The sequence below is a fragment of the Arachis ipaensis genome, chromosome B5, assembly GCF_059453495.1.
Source record: "Arachis ipaensis isolate K30076 ecotype BB chromosome B5, ASM5945349v1, whole genome shotgun sequence".
In the NCBI taxonomy this organism is placed as follows: Eukaryota; Viridiplantae; Streptophyta; class Magnoliopsida; order Fabales; family Fabaceae; genus Arachis; species Arachis ipaensis.
Genome location: NC_142440.1, coordinates 48,661,084 through 48,677,882, shown reverse-complemented (window position 1 = coordinate 48,677,882; position 16,799 = coordinate 48,661,084).

Here is a 16,799-nt window from a genome sequence, read left to right as displayed (position 1 = left end):
TGGTTTGGATTCCTTTTTGGCCAACAAATATTTTAATGCCGCGTGATCTGAGTATACTACCACCTTAGAACCAAGTAAATAAGCCCGTAACTTGTCCAAGGCAAAAACAATAGCTAACAATTGTTTCTTGGTGGTAGTATAATTGGATTGCGCTCCATCTAAAGTCTTAGAGGCATAGGCAATGACATAAGGAATTTTACCCTCACGTTGACCTAGCGCCACTCCCACCGCATAGTTTGAGGCGTCACAGATGATTTCAAAAGGTCTAGTCCAATTCGGTCCTCGCACTATGGGAGCTTGGGTCAAAGCAATTTTGAGCTTGTCAAAGGCCGCCATGCACTCTTCACTCAATTCAAAATCCATATCATTTTGCAACAATCGAGATAGAGGTAATGCCACCTTACTAAAGTCCTTAATGAATCACCGGTAAAAACCTGCATGTCCAAGAAACGCATGGACTTCCCTCACAGAAGAGGGGTAAGGCATGCTAGAAATAACATTGACCTTTGTCGGATCAACCAAAATACCATCGTCAGAGACAATGTGCCCTAAAACAAAACCTTGTTTAACCATAAAATGGCATTTCTCAAAATTTAACACAAGGTTTGATTTAGTACACCTCTCTAATACTTTTGCAAGATTGTCTAGGCAAAGATCAAAGGAGTCCCCGTAAACACTAAAATCATCCATGAACACCCCCATGCGTTGCTCCAAAAGATCCACAAATATACTTATCATACACCTTTGTAATGTTGCCGGTGCGTTGCACAAGCCAAATGGCAATCGCTTATATGCATACATTCCGAACGGCATGTGAAGGTTGTCTTTTCCTGGTCTTGGGGAGCAATGTGAATTTGGAAATAACCGGAATATCCATCTAAAAAATAATAATGAGATTTACCACATATGTGATCAAGCATTTGATCGATGAATAGCAACGGAAAGTGATCCTTTCTAGTGGCCAAGTTTAGGCGCCGGTAGTCAATACATACCCTCCATGAGTTTTTGACTCTTGTGGATATAAGCTCCCCTTGTTCATTCTTGATTGTAGTAACACCGGATTTCTTTGGGACCACTTGGACGGGGCTCACCCATTCACTATCCGAAATCGGATAGATACTGTCTGCTTCTAATAACCGGGTGACCTCCTTCTTCACAACCTCTAAAATGGTAGGATTTAGACGCCTTTGAGGTTGTCTAACGGGTCTAGCTCCTTCTTCCAAAAAAATTCGGTGTTCACACACTTGGGGGCTAATGCCGACTAAGTCCGCCAAGCTCCACCCTATGGCCTTCTTGTTCCTCCTCAAGACGTTAAGCAACTTTTTTTCTTGGTGGGAGGTGAGCTCCCTTTCAACTATTACCGGGAACTTTTGGTTCTTCTCAAGAAAGGCATATTTTAGGTGGGTTGGGAGAGGCTTCAAATCTGCATTTTTGTCATGACTCGGCACTTTGTCTTCCGGTATCATTGGAGGTGATAAGACTTCTTCTTCACATACATGGGGACTCCCCACACTTGGGTCTTGATTCATACTCTTTCCATCAAAGCCATCTTGATGAACTTCGGCTACAACATTATCAATCAAATCATACCAGAAAATAGAGTGATCCTTCGGTGGGTGTCTCACGCCTTCATCAAGATTAAAGCTCATTTCTCTTCCATTGATCTCAAATGAATAGGTGCCCACAAATGCATCCAACTTGAACCGGGAGGTCTTCAAGAATGGCCTCCCAAGCAAAATAGATGAGGTCCTACCGGTCACTAGGGGGCATCTTGAGAATATGAAAATAAATTGGGAATACCAACCCCTTTATACTCACTAGAACATCCTCTGCTATACCAACCACTGAAATTATGCTTTTGTCCGCCAAGACAAACCGGGTGGCCGACCGTTTCAACGGTGGGAGCTTTAAGACCTCATAGATGGACAAGGGCATAATACTCACGCAAGCGCCAAGATTGCACATACAATCCACAAATTGGACTCCATTTATGGGGCAAGTTACTAGGCAAGGGCCGGGGTCACCACACTTCTCCGGCACACCATCCATTATAGCAGAAATAGAGCTCCGCAATGGTATAGTTTCTAATTCACAAATTTTCTCCTTATGCATACATAGGTCCTTTAGAAACTTTGCATATTTAGGCACTTGGCGGATAGCATCAAAGAGAGGAATAGTTACCTCAACTTTCTTGAACATCTCCACCATTTTGGGGTCCAACTCAACTTGCTTCTTTGTTTTCTTTTCCAATGTTGGAAATGGGATTGGAGTAGCTCCTTGCAAGGCATCCCCATCCTTAGGCATTTTACCCCTTGGTTGATAAATCACTTCTTCAACTACCTCTTGAGCTTCATCCTCTTCATTAACTTCTTCTATCTCAACCACATCCTCATCGTGAGTGACCTCTATTGGGCTTGGCGCACTCCTCTTTTGCAATTTAGTTCCGGACCTCAAGGCAATGGCATTGATGCCACATGTGGGGTTAGGTAGAGGTTGAGAGGGTAAGGCACTTGAGATTGAGGCTTGAGTGGTAGAGGTGGGGGTTGATTCTATGCGAGAAGCAAGGGCTTGAAGTGTAGATGCAATACCGGCAAGGCTTGAGACAAGTGTTGTTTAAAGCTCCTTTTGGCCTTGGAGAATGGAGCGGAGTGTCTCATCTTGGTTGGACGAAGGAGAAGGGTAGGTGATTTGGGGTGCTTGTGGTTAGTTGTTTGGAGGTGCTTGCCTTTGATGAGGTGCTTGGTAGGTTTGGTGTGGTTTTCCTTGGTTTTGGGTTTGATATGGAGGGTTTTGTTGGTATCGGTTTTGTTGATTGTTGTTGTTCCATCTTTGGTTCCCTCCATTGTCCCTTCCTCCTTGATTATATTTGTCCCTTCCTCCTTGATTATAATTGTCCATCCACCCTTGGTTGGAGTTATTTCTCCATCCTTGGTTACTGTTATCCCTCCGTCCTTGGTTAGAGTTGTCCCTCCACCCTTGGTTGGAGCTATCTTGCCACCCTTGATTAAAATTGCCCCCTTGGCTATAGTTGCCTCCTTATTGTTGATAACCTTGGTTGGGGCGATTGTAGTAAGTATTAGTAGCTGCCAAGGTATTATCTTCTTAGAGGTTTGGGCATTCATCGGTGTAATGGGAGTAGCAAGAGCAAATTCTGCACACTCTTTGGGGGACCAATTGTTGACTTTGTTATGGTTGAGGAGGTGGAGATTGTTGTTGGTTAAGTTGAAGTTGCTTAAGAATATTTGTCATCTCTCCCAAGGTTTGGGTAAGGGCGGAGGTCTCACCACTAGTAGAAACTTCATTTATAGCTCTTGGATGGTTGTTTCTTTGCTAGCGGCTTGGGTGGACTCGGCCAAATCGGCAATTGCCATGCCTCTTCCACTGTTCTATACTTTGTCAAGGAACTATTGCTTGAGGCATTCAAGAGGATCTTGTCTTGTGGCTTCATTACTTGACAAAAAATAGCTAATCAACACTAGAGTGTCAATCATATGGTGTGAACATGAGTCAAGAAGCCTCTGAAACCTTTCCCAATACTCGTATAAAGTTTCCATTTCACCTTGGACAATGCATGAAATTTCTTTCCTCAATCGATCCGTCACTTCCGGAGGAAAGAATTTATCTAAGAACTCCCTTCTAAGCAAATTCCAATCACCAACAATCTCATTGGGCAAGGTGTAAAACCACTCTTTGGCTCTTCCCTCAAGTGAGAAGGGGAAGGCAAATAACCAAATAGCAACCTCATCGGAACCCTCCCGCCTAGTTGTTGAACATACACCTTGGAAGTCTATAAGGTGTATGTTTAATAGGATCTTGGGCAGAGAGCCCATGAAACTTTGGTAAGAGATTAATCAAAGCGGTCTTGAGTTCAAAATTAGTATTTAGCTCCGGGTGACGCACTTGAAGCGGTTGAAGAACAAAGTCCGGAGCACCGGCTTCCTTAAGAGTGACTCTCCTTGGAGCACCGGCCATAGTTTCACTACCTAGATCAATAGAAGAGGTATTAGTAGTATCGATGGAAGAGTATATGATAAACCACTATTTTATGGTTTATCTTGTGCTAATTTGAGTGGTTTTTATCAATTCTTTGCTTACTTATTCATATAATTTGCATGGTTTTACAATTCCTTCCTAGTTTTGTTCTATAATGGAAAACTTGCTTCCTAAGCCCTTTAATTTATGTATTTTAATTCCTCTTTTATACCATTCGATGCCGTGATCTGTGTGTTAAGTGATTTCAGGATTTATAGGGCAGGAATGGCTTAGAGGATGGAAAGAATGCATGCAAAAGTGGAAGAAATACAAGAAACTCAAGGAATTGCTAATGCTTTCAGCCTTGACCTCTTCGCACTCAATCGATCATAACTTGAGCCACAAAGGTCCAAATGAGGCGGTTCCAGTTGTGTTGGAAAGCTAACATCTGGGGCTTTGAAATGAAATATAATTTGTCATAGTTGCTACGCTGTTAGGCGATGCGCACACATGGATCAACCGTACGCGTGACCTGGCAAAAGTTCAATCCACGCGTGGGCGTGGATGACCTGTACGCGTGACAGAGCCATGTGCTGGACGTATTAGAAATTGTTGGGGGTGATTTCTGAGCTATTTTTGACCCAGTTTTTAGCCCAGAAAACACAGATTAGAGGCTATAAAGTGGGGGAATGCATCAATTCATTCAGACAACATTCATTATTGACAATTTTAGGTTTTAGCTGTAGTTTCTAGAGAGGGAGGCTCTCTCCTCTCTCTAGGATGTAGGATTTCTCTTAGTTTTAGGTTTATTTCGTCTCAATTCCAGGTTTAATGTTCCTTTAATTTAGTTTCTCTTCTACTTTTATTTATTCTAGCATTCAATTTTATTTATTCCATTTGTTGATTGCTTTATGTTGACAATTTGGTTTATGAATTCTCATGTTTAATTTGATTTTCTACTTAATGCAATTTGAGGTATTTCAGATTTATGATTGCTTTCTTCAATTATGTTATTGATGCCTTCAATATTTAGATTTCTCTCCTCTTGGCTTTGGTTGAGTAATTGGTAACACTTGAGTTATCAAACACCCTTGTTGATTGATAATTGGAATTTGCTGGTTGATTTGGATCCCTCTAAAGCTAGTCTTTCCTTAGGAGTTAACTAGGACTTGAGGAATCAAATTGATTAATCCACTTGACTTTTCTTTATTTAGTAAGGGTTAACTAAGTGGGAGTAATAAACAATTCTCATCACAACTGATAAGGATAACTAGGATAGAATTTCTAGTTCTCATAACTTGCTAAGAGCTTTATTAGTTATTAATTTAATTTCTTGCAATTTTATTTTCTTGTTCCTTATTCCCAAAAAGATAATCTTCCATAACCAATAATAAATACACCTCCCTGCAATTCCTTAAGAGACGACCTGAGGTTTAAATACTTCGGTTATTAATTTTTTTGGGTTTGCTTTAGTGACAAACTAGTTTTTGTACGAAAGGATTCTTTGTTGGTTTAGAAACTATACTTACAATGGGAATTTATTTGTGAAATTCTTTACTAGCAAAAATCCGTTCGTCAGTATACCGTTCCTTTTTCAAATGACAATTCCGATTCAACCCCGGATAAGGTTGATGAAGTGGTAGGAACCCTTTCACTACCTCCAAAGGCTAACCGTCTCCTAGCTTGCCTAAAATGAAATAAAGTTCTCTCAATTTCGGGATCAAAAGTGGCTAAGCTTGGATCCAGTAGTGATCGCGTCATTCAAGGAAAGAGGCATAGAGCTCATGACAAGAAAATGCACTAAACAAAGGTTAATGCTAACTAATCAATCAAACTAACAATCAATCAATGAAAAATACGCAAGTATTCACATATCCACATATTTACACTAACCAATAATATAGCACACAATTGCAACTCCCCGACAATGGCACCATTTTGATGAGCTATATGCTGTCAGTATAGAATTCTCCAATGGAATTATGCCGTGTGTATAGTCTAAACCAACAAACTATAACGCATCAAACAAGAAAGTGTGTCCACAATTCAAATCATTAACCGAGAGTATTAGTCTCGAGTCGTTCTCCCTAGGAGTTGCCCTAAGGTTCACATTATTGGCTATGAATCTCTTGGTGTTTGAGGTTGAATGGGAGAAATTTAAACAAGCTTGCATAAAAGTAATGAACAAATGACAATGAAACTAAGGGACACAAGGAATTGAAATCAAGCAAGAGTAAACAACAATCAATTGATATAAAAGCCTTGGCTAGGGTTGAGAATTGGAAGTCCTATCATTATTATCTCCATCAATTGTGACATCAATTGGTCATTGCTCCACTTAGTTAACCTCAAACTATGGAAGAAAGTCAAGTGAAGGTAATCAATTTGAGTCCACAAGTCCTAGTCTAATCCTAAGAAAAGACTAGAGTTAGTGTCATTCAAATCAATTAGCAATTTTCAATTGTCAATCAACAAAAGACCTTGATAATTCTAGTGTCTCCAATTACCCAACCCCTTAGCCAAGAGAGAAGAACTACTCCATAGCTATAGTTGACATTTTATCAAGCATTTGGGGAGCAATAATGGAAGACATCATGAAATTAGAGAAATGAATTGAATTAAGGCTATCTGTTACAAACAATTGATAACAATCAAACAATTGACAATAATGAAAGTGAAATTCCTCAATTCATTAAGGAAAATCAAAGTAACAAAGTCTAGATCCAAGATCTACAACACTAGAACATCAAAAACACTAAATTGAGAATAGAAGAAGAGGATCTACAACTAGAGTAATGTAAATTTGAATCAAATTTAGATCTCACCAAAGTATCCAAGTACAATTGGAAATGAGAAAGCCAAAAACCCTAGAGAGAAGTTGGAGTTTCTCTCTCTAAAAATGTAACTTCCAAATGTAACTAACCAACTAAATGAGCAAAACATGCTTTCCCCTTCAATCCTTGGTTCTTTTAATCTTTTCCCGCCAGAATTCCTTCCAGAATTGGACTTGGAAACCCTCTGAAATTGCTAGGCACATTTTTACTAAAGAGGTCACGTACGCACGTCACGCGTATGCGTGGGTCACGCGTACACGTCGACGGGCTTTGTGCGATCCACCCATATGCGTCAGGCGTGCGTACGCGTCGATGAAGATTCCGCCCAGCCACGCGTATTCGTCCATGCTTGTGCGCCAATTCCAGAATTCAGCTCCTACGCGTGCGCGTGGGCTACGCGTGCGCGTCGATGCCAAAACTTCAAAGCTTCATTTTTCATGCTCATTTCCACTCATGCATACTTCTTTCCTCTCTTCTAGACCATTCTCACCCCTATAAACTCTGAAATCACTTAACAAATAGATCACAGCATCGAATGGTAAAAGAGGAAGATAAAAATATAGCACAATTAAAGCCTAAAAAGCATGTTTTCAACCATTGAGTAAAATTGGGAAGGAAACACAAAACCATGCATTTTATATGGATAAGTGTGATAGAATGTTGTTAAAACCACTCAGTTTAAGCACAAAATGTATCACTAAATAGCGGTGCATCAGGCAGTTGCACATGCTCATGTGCATGCTCTCTAGTTTGTTCTATCCTCTTCTTAGTGATGGGCTTGTCCTCATCAATGATGATGTCTCCTTCTATGACAATTCCAGCTGAATTGCATAGGTGACAAATGAGGTAAGGGAAAGCCAACCTTGCTTTGGTGGAGGGCTTTTCAGCTATCTTGTACAGTTCTTGAGGTATTACCTCATGTACTTCCATCCCACTCCCAATCATGATGCAATAAATCATGATAGCTCTGTGATAAACCCCAATTTTGTGGTTTATCTTGTGCTTAATTTGGGGGATTTTATTAACTTTTCTTACATTTATTCAATGAAATAGCATGGTTTTGTAATTCTCCCTAGATTTGTGCTTAAGTGTGAAAACATGCTTTTTAGGCCTTAAAATAGCTAAATTTAACTCACTTTAATTCCATTCGATGCCTTGATATGTTTGTTGAGTGATTTCAGGTTCATAAGTCAAGTATTAGATGGAAGAAGTGAGGAGAAAAGCATGCAAAGTGGAAGAACTCATGAAGAAATGAAGGAACCGGAAAGCTGTCAAACCTGACCTCTTCGCACTCAATCGACCATAACTTGAGCTACAGAGGTCCAAATGATGCGGTTCTAGTTGCTTTGGAAAGCTAACATCCGGGGCTTCGAAATGATGTAGGGGTGCGTATGCGCACATGATGCGCATGCACCGATGGATCAGTGTGGGTCCATTTTGGGCAACTCGTTGGGATTGATTTGTAGCTCATTTTGGGTCTAATCCAACTCATTTCTAATGCTATTGAACCCAAGGATTGAAGGGGGAATGAACCAAGTAGTCATAGTTTTGTTTTCGTCATGTTTTAGGGTAGAATTCTAGAGAGAGAGGCTCTCTCCTCTCTCTAGATTTGGGATAGCAATTAGGATAAAATTAAGTTAATCACTCTCAAATTTCTCTTTCAATTCTTGTTTTGATTTTAATTCTCTTTATATTTTAGTGTTCTATTGTCTTAATCTTCTTAGTTTCTCTTGTTAGTTTCTTATTTTGCTCTCTTTTATGTTGATGAACAATTGTTGGATCTTGATTTCTTCTAATGCAAATTTATGTTTCCATGTCTCTTTTATGTTGATCTTGATTGTTATTGTTGATTTCTTGCTTATGTTAGTTATGGGTTTTATTAATTCTAGCATTTTATGATGTTTACTTTTATTGCACTCTAGGTATTTGATAAAATGTTTACACTAGTTTTTGAGTAGTTTTCTTTACTCTTGGCTAAGGCTAAGGGAATTGAGTGACCTTGAGTCATTGGGTCTCATTGAATTGGTGATTTGAGAACCCTTGGTTATCAATTTGATACCCATTGACACTAACCCATTACTAATCTAATTAGTAGATAGGTTGGGACTTATGGGTTGATGTGATCAAAGCCATTTGACGTACTTCAAGTCTAGGAGTAGATATTACGTACTTAAGGCTTTTGGAAGTAGACTTAATGAGCTTGGTTCCTCATAATTATCAATATTTGGTTTGTAGACAAGGATGGTGATCTCAATTACCTATGTCTAGCCAAGAATTGTTTTCCTTTATTTTATTAGTTAATTGTCATTTACTTTCTTGTTATTTACTTTTCTTGCCAATTATAAATCAAACCCCCCCACATCTTCATAGCCAATACTTAAGCACTTCATTGCAATTCCTTGTGAGATGACCCGAGGTTTAAATACTTCGGTTAATTTTCATTGGGGTTTGTACATGTGACAAAACCAAAAATTTAATTTGATTTGAGGATTGACTATTGGTTTGGACTATACTAACAACGGAATTATTTTGTGGAATTCCGAACCGGTATAAATCCTATCATCAAATTAATGGCGCCGTTGCCGGGGAGTTGCAATGGTGTTATATTATTGGCTATTTTATATATGTTAATAGGCTTCTTTGTTAGTTTTTGCTTGCTTTAGGAGTTAGTTTTTATTTAGTTCTTATTAGTATTTGTTTTATTTTCTTTTGCTTTTATGAATTCTCATCCTCACTTTGGCTATGAGTTTGGCTCAAATTATGTTGTAGGGAATGGGAACTATAATGACAACATGCATCAAGGATGGAACAATCAAAGGTGGAGGGAGCCTCAAAGGATTGATCACATTTCTTGGCAACAACATCCTCCGTTTCTTATGGGTATAATTCTAATCCTAATGCATATCAATCTAATGGATGTGGTGACCCTTATTGTAATTGTCAACAACCACCACCAGATGCCTATGAACTACCCCCTCAACATAACTTTGAACCACCTTACTCACAAGCCCCCTACCACCAAACACCTCATTATGACCCTAATTCTTATCCACCATACCAACCACCTTATGAACCATATGAACCATACATGGAACCACTACCATCCCAACACAATTACTCTCAAAAACCACCTCAATATACACCATCTCCAAACCCTTACCAAGATGAACCAACTTCCAATTATGAAACTTCCTTCCCAAATAATGAACCTTCTTTTTCCACACCACCTCCAATGGATGATTCTCTCCAAGAATATGTTAGTTCTTACATTCGAAAGAAAGAAGAGAACCAAAAGGAGTTCAAAGAGTTGGAAGCCAAAATAGCTACCATAGCAGAAGCCGTTCGCAATATGGTCTCCTCCCGCCTAAGCCTATGCGATTAAGGAACTCCCATTGTTGAATGTGGAGAAGCAATTAAGGAGCATAGTTAGGGAGTGAGCTTAGAGCTTCAAGGTGAGGAAGAGGAGTTGAAGCAAGAATTGTCACAAGGGGAAGAAGTTGAGATAAATGAGCCGAAAGAAGTGGTTGAAAATATAGGAGATGTTGGAAGTCCATGGGAATGTAGAATTAGAGAGTCCTCTTCCAAGATGCTTGATGTTGATGTTGAGGAAGGTGTACAACCTCTAAAGCATACCATGACTGAAGACTTTGAAGAGGTTGATCAAGAGATGGATTCAATCATTGAGGAGTTCCTATCTACAATTGAATCCTCTCCCATTGGGCTTGACATGGAGATCAAAGAAGAAGATGCACAACCTTTCATGCCCTTGGTAAGCAATGAAGAAGATATTGAATTGGAAAGAAGCTACCAAGAGGAAGAGGTTGAGCAAGAAGCAAGCTCCGTCATTGAAGATGATTCCACACCAACTGATGAGTCTTTTGGAATTGATGAACCCACCTCATTGTGTTATAAAATTGATGACAAGGAGGATCGTGCACAACCTCCAACACATGGTTCGAGCAATGAAGGGTGTATAGAAGAAGTTGGTGAGCAAGGAATTGAACTTAAAGAAGCTTGCAAAGAGGTGGAAGTTACAAGAGAAGAGCACAAGGGAATGGATCTCACATTGGCTAAGTGTGGCGACGGTGGTGGTGGTTGTAATGGAGGTGGTGGGAATTTGAAACGGATTGGGGGTGGAGGTAGAGAGATGTTGGAGGGGGGTTGACGCTAGGATTTTCGCCAGTAAAGAATGTCATAAAAACAGTCGCGTTGTAGATATAGTCTCTAAACCGACAGAAATCCCTTCGTACAAACATTTTGGTTGTCACAAGTAACAAACCCCTTTTTAAAATTGATAACCGAGTATTTAACCTCGGGTCGTCTTCTCAAGGAATTGCGGGGAGGTATGTTCTTATTATTGGTTATGGAGATTGTAAATTTGGGGGTTTGAGAAATTTGGAGTTTGGGCAATGTGCACAGGTATATTTAAATGACATGTAAAATAAATTAACAATAATAAAATCTCTTGGCAAGGTATGGAGAACTGGAGGTCCTATCCTAGTTATCCTTATCAATTGTGATGAGAATTGGATTCTTCCCCCACCTTATTAACCTCTAACTATGAATGTAAGTTAAGTGGATGAATTAATTCTTGAAGAATTCCAATTCTCAATCAACAATGAGTTTGATAACTCAAGAGTTACCAATTATTTAACCAAAGCCAAAAGGAAGAAAATATGTAAGTTAAATTGAGAGTACTTATAAATAAAGCAAAGCAGAATTAAATCTGAAATTACCTCGAATTGCATTAATAATAGAAGATCAATCTAAACATAAAGAGTTCATAAATTAAATTGGGAAAATAAATAAAAATAAAGAACCTGGGATTGAGAGTCACTCCTAAAACTAAGAGAAATCCTAAATCCTAATCCTAAGAGAGAGGAGAGAACCCCTCTCTCTAAAAACTACATCTACTCCTAAAATTGTGAATTATGAGAACCTTCTTATGAATGGATGTATTCCTCCATTTTATAGCCTTTAATCTGTGTTTTCTGAGCCGCAAACTGGGTCAAAAACAGTCCAGAATTTGCTGGGTTCGAATTTTGCCACGCTGGATTTCTGTCATTGCGACGCGGCCGCATGGATCACGCGGTCGCGTCACATAGCGTCAGAAGAACTATAGCATATTATATATTAAATCGAAGCCCCGGAAGTTAGCTTTCCAACGCAACTGAAACCACGTCGTTTGGACCTCTATAGCTAAAGTTATAGCCGTTTGAGTGCAGAGAGGTCAGGTTGGACAGCTTTAGCAATTTCTCCAACTTCTTGCATTCCTTCCACTTTTGCATGCTTTCTTCCCATCCTCCAAGCCATTCCTGCCTTATAATATCTGAAAACACTTAACACACATATCAAGGCATCTAATGGTAATAAGAGAGGATTAATAATAAGCAAATATAAGATCAAAGAAGCATGTTTTCAATCAAAGCACATAATTGGGAAGGCAAATGTAAAACCATGCAATTAATATGAATAAGTGGGTAAAGAGTTGATGAAATCCACTCAATTGAGCATAAGATAAACCATAAAATAGTGGTTTATCAACCTCCCCACACTTAAACAAAAGCATGTCCTCATGCTAAGCTCAAGAGAAACTATAAAGGAATGAAGAGGAATGGTATGAAATGCAACCTATGAATGCAACTACATGCTAAATGCTTTTACTTACTTGGTTAAGAGTAAATAAGTTCTCCAAGACAAATACAAACCAATTTCTACTAATTCAAATCATACAATAAAAAGCAAGTGAACTTGTAAGAAGACAGCTCATGAAAGCAGGGAACATAGAATTTAAGCGTTGAACCCTCACTGGAAGTGTATATCACTCTAATCTCTCAAGTGTATAGGGTTATTCACTCTACTCTTCTCTAGTCATGCTTTCTAAACCTTGTCCTTCATCTAACCAATCAACAAAAATTTAATGTACCAATGCAAACATCATGAGGTCTTTTTAGGGTTGTAATGGGGTTGAGGTAAAGGTAAGGGTATATATATAAGGCTAAGTGAGCTAGTAAAGTGAATCCTTGATTAGTCTAAGATCTCACCTAACATATACATTCTTTATACAATTTTAAAATACTTTACCTAACTACCCAAATTTTTTCCACTTTTGTATTACATGCTCATGTATCAAACTTATTTTTGAATTTTGTCCCATGTGCATTGATTCTTTTTATTTTGCATTTGGGGTAATATATTTTTTTATTTTTCTTTTCTTTTTCTCTTTTTTTTTTATTATTTTTTTTGTATCCCCTTATTTAATTACTTAATATATTTTTCTTCAATGCACATGGTAATTTAATTATTTTGATTTCACATGAGCATGCTTCCCAAATTTTCAAATAATTTATTCAATTTAATTTCCTACTTTTTCATATCATCCCATGTTCCCATAAAATTTCCCATACTTAAATTTTTACACAATATCTATCTTAAGCTAACAAAGGATTCCACTTGGGATTCTTATTTTATTTTTCTGCTTAAGGATAGTAATGTGGTTATAAAACAGAAGGGATTTAAAAGCTCAAGGGGGCTAACAAGGGTGATGTAAAAGGTAGGCTAATTTTGGGATAAGTGAGCTAAAATCAAACAATGGCCTCAATCATATGCAAGCATGTAAATACACTAAATATTGGACATATAGAATGGAACAAAGGAAAGATTGCAATCATAAAGAAGAAAACACACAAGAATAAAATATTTATGGTTAAATAATGTAACCATGTAAATAAGCTCAAATCTCACAGGTTGTGTGTTCTTTAGCTCAAAAACCATGTTCCAATTACAACTTCAAATAAATTTAACACATAGAAAATTTTAATTTTTAATTTAAATTAGTGAAATTTTTCAAAAATAGGGTCTTAAAAGAAATTTATTACTTTAACCAAGTAGTAACTAAATGCATAAAATCAAACAAATATGCAAATGCAACAATGAACTAAAAATAAAATAAAATGTTGGTGTTGAATTAGGAAATAACTAACCCATGGAGATCGGTATCGACTCCCCACACTTAAAGATTGCACCGTCCTCGGTGCGTGCTAAGATGTGCAAGTGGATGGGGGTTGTGATTTTTCAGCTGGGCTCTTTTTTTTGTTCCTTTCCTTGCCGGCGGTTTGGGAGTAGCTTTCTTCTTTCCTTCCTTGGTGGCCATCCTGAAGAAGGGAAGAGAAAGTAAATTAAATTCAAATAGATATATAGCAAGGAAGAGAATGGAAGAGTGGTGATGGATGCACATTAGGATGTAATTGACATTAACACATGCTCTCGAGTACATGTGAAAAGCCAGCAATGAAAAATAGCTAGTGCATATAAGGGCAAGTGAATGCAAGGTGTTTATTGGCATGCCGGCAAAGGGCATGAGTAGCATAGACCAAGCATTACTTGTAATAAATCACCATGTTTGTATTGACAATTATATTCAATTAATAAAATAGTAAAGGGAGTTTATGAAAAGCAAGCATTGAATAGTATAAAGTAAAATAGAGAAGTGCATAATGCCATATGGGCTTTTTCACAAACACATAACATGCATAGTAAATAAGCTATTTGAAAGTATTAAATTGAACATGCAAGCAACCCCTTAAAAAGTAATATATAATTGTCAAACCATTTTAATAATCCAAAAATATAGAAAAATAATGACCCAAATAAATTTCTAACACCAATGAAAATAATGCAATCAATGAAAGTATGCAAACAAATTAAATAAAATAGAATGAGAGAGAAAAAGGATGAGAAGAAGAAAAAGAAAGTGAGAAAGGAGAGAGAAGGAAGAAATTAGGATTAGAAAAGAGAAGATAAGAAAATTGGCACTAATAATCTGGATAGGTTGTGCGACGCTGGCGACGCGGTCGCGTGGGTGACGCGGACGCGTGGGGCACGCGATCGCGTGGGGCACGCGATCGCGTGACTTGATTTGTGCTAGTGGCGCGAGTGCAGCCTCACGGTCGCACAACTTTCTGTTCAAAACTCAGTATTGCCAAAATACAGGGTGACGCGGTCGCGTGGTCGACGTGATCGTGCGGGTGGCCTTATTTCCAATATGATGCGGACGCGTGGGTGACGCGTTCGCATGGCAGGGCTTGTGCTACTAGCACGGGTCCAGCCCAGTTCCAGCATAACTCTCTGCCATACTCCTTTTTTACGCCGATTTCAGGTGACGCGGCCACGTGGGTGACGCGGTCGCGTGGGAGGCCATTATTCCCATTTGACGCGGTCGCGTGGGGTGATTTGTGCCATTGGCACGCCTCCAGCGCTGCTCCTGCGAAACTCTCTGTTCATATTAATATTGTCTCCCATCTCCTTGCGACGCGGACGCGTCGCTGATGCGGTCGCGTCGCGTGCTCGCTTTTTTTTTTATAAATTAAGAGGTTATTGGTTTTTATTTAATTATTATAATTTTTTTTTAAAAAAATTATTTTTGGTGTTCATCTTGATCTTCAAGTCGTTCTTCGTGTTCATCTTGACCTTCAAGTTGTTCTTAGTTGTTTTCTTCGTTTTGATCTAAAAAATTTAAGTTTGATATCATTTTATTGTTTTTAATTGGATTTTCAATTGTTCTTAGTTGTTTTCTTCGTTTTGATCTAAAAATTTTATTGTTTTTAAGTTTGATATCATTTTGGTGTTTTGCGCGAAGAGAATAAGGTTCACACATAAGGGGGGTTCTGTGTTTTTGTGTTCGTGCGTATGCACCAAAAGTTATGCGTACGCACGGATGAATGAAATGTGGATTATGCATGTGTACCAATGGTGCGAACACCATGGATAGGAGCCATGTTTTGGAGTGTGCGTGTGCACACATATGTGCGCACACACAGTTGTGTTTTTTTTTTTTTTCAAAAAAATCAGAATTTCACCCAACATTCCAAAATGCATATAAACAAGAAATTAGCAAAAAAAATATGCAACTATTTACATTAAACTTTAAAATTAATCCAAAATTTTATCTTCCAAATCAAAATCATGGACTATTTAAAGCACTTTTAATATGCACAAACATAAAATCTACCAACTATTTTAAGCATTCAAAAACTAATTAAAAATTTTAAACATGCAATCCAAGTCAAAAAGGCAATTTAAACAAGATTACTAACTATTCACATATGCATTTTAAAACAAAAACTTATTAAAGCAAGCTAACAACCAAAAGACATATTTAAAAGCAAAAACAAACAACCAATCAAAAACAAACTATCCACATATTTCCATATAAACAATAACCAATAATGTAACACCATTGCAAATCCGCAACAACGGCGCCAAAAACTTGATAGTGAGAATTATTGCCAGTTTAGAATCAATCAAAATAAGAATCACTTCGTTAATAGCATAGTCCAAACCAACAATGAACTCTCACAATCAAAGTTTAAATCAAAGAATAGTCATAATTCAAATCAAATAACCAAGAGTATTTAAACTCCCGGGTCGTTCTCCCTAGGAATTGCAATTAAGTGTCATATTATTGGCTATGAGGAAATTGGGGATGATAGCAATTGGCAAGAAATGTAAATAGCAAGAATGTAAGTTAGCATGCAAGAAACGTAAATGGGAACTCTTGGCAAGAATTGGGGAGTTTAGGATTCCTATCCTAGTTATGGACCACAAACATGGCAATTGTGTGGAATCAATCCAAACTAGTCAATCCTCCTTGAGAATTAGTCAAAGAGTGTAATTAATCTCAATCCATGAGTCCTAGTCAATTCACTAATTACTTAGAAAAAGACTAGCGTCAATGGAAATCAAACCAATTAACTATTTTCACACAATACAGAATGGACATCCACAACTCAATTCCACCCAAACATCCAATTTCTCAACCAAGAGTGTGGAAATTAAAATGCAAGAAATTAAACATCAAAGCAATAAAAGTCAAAAGCAACTAAATGCAAGGAAAGGAAACTTAAAATGCAAGAAAACATCTTGGCAAGTAATTAAGAGCTAAGGCTACCTATCCTAGACATTGACCATAGGCATATGATGATTATGAAGAGT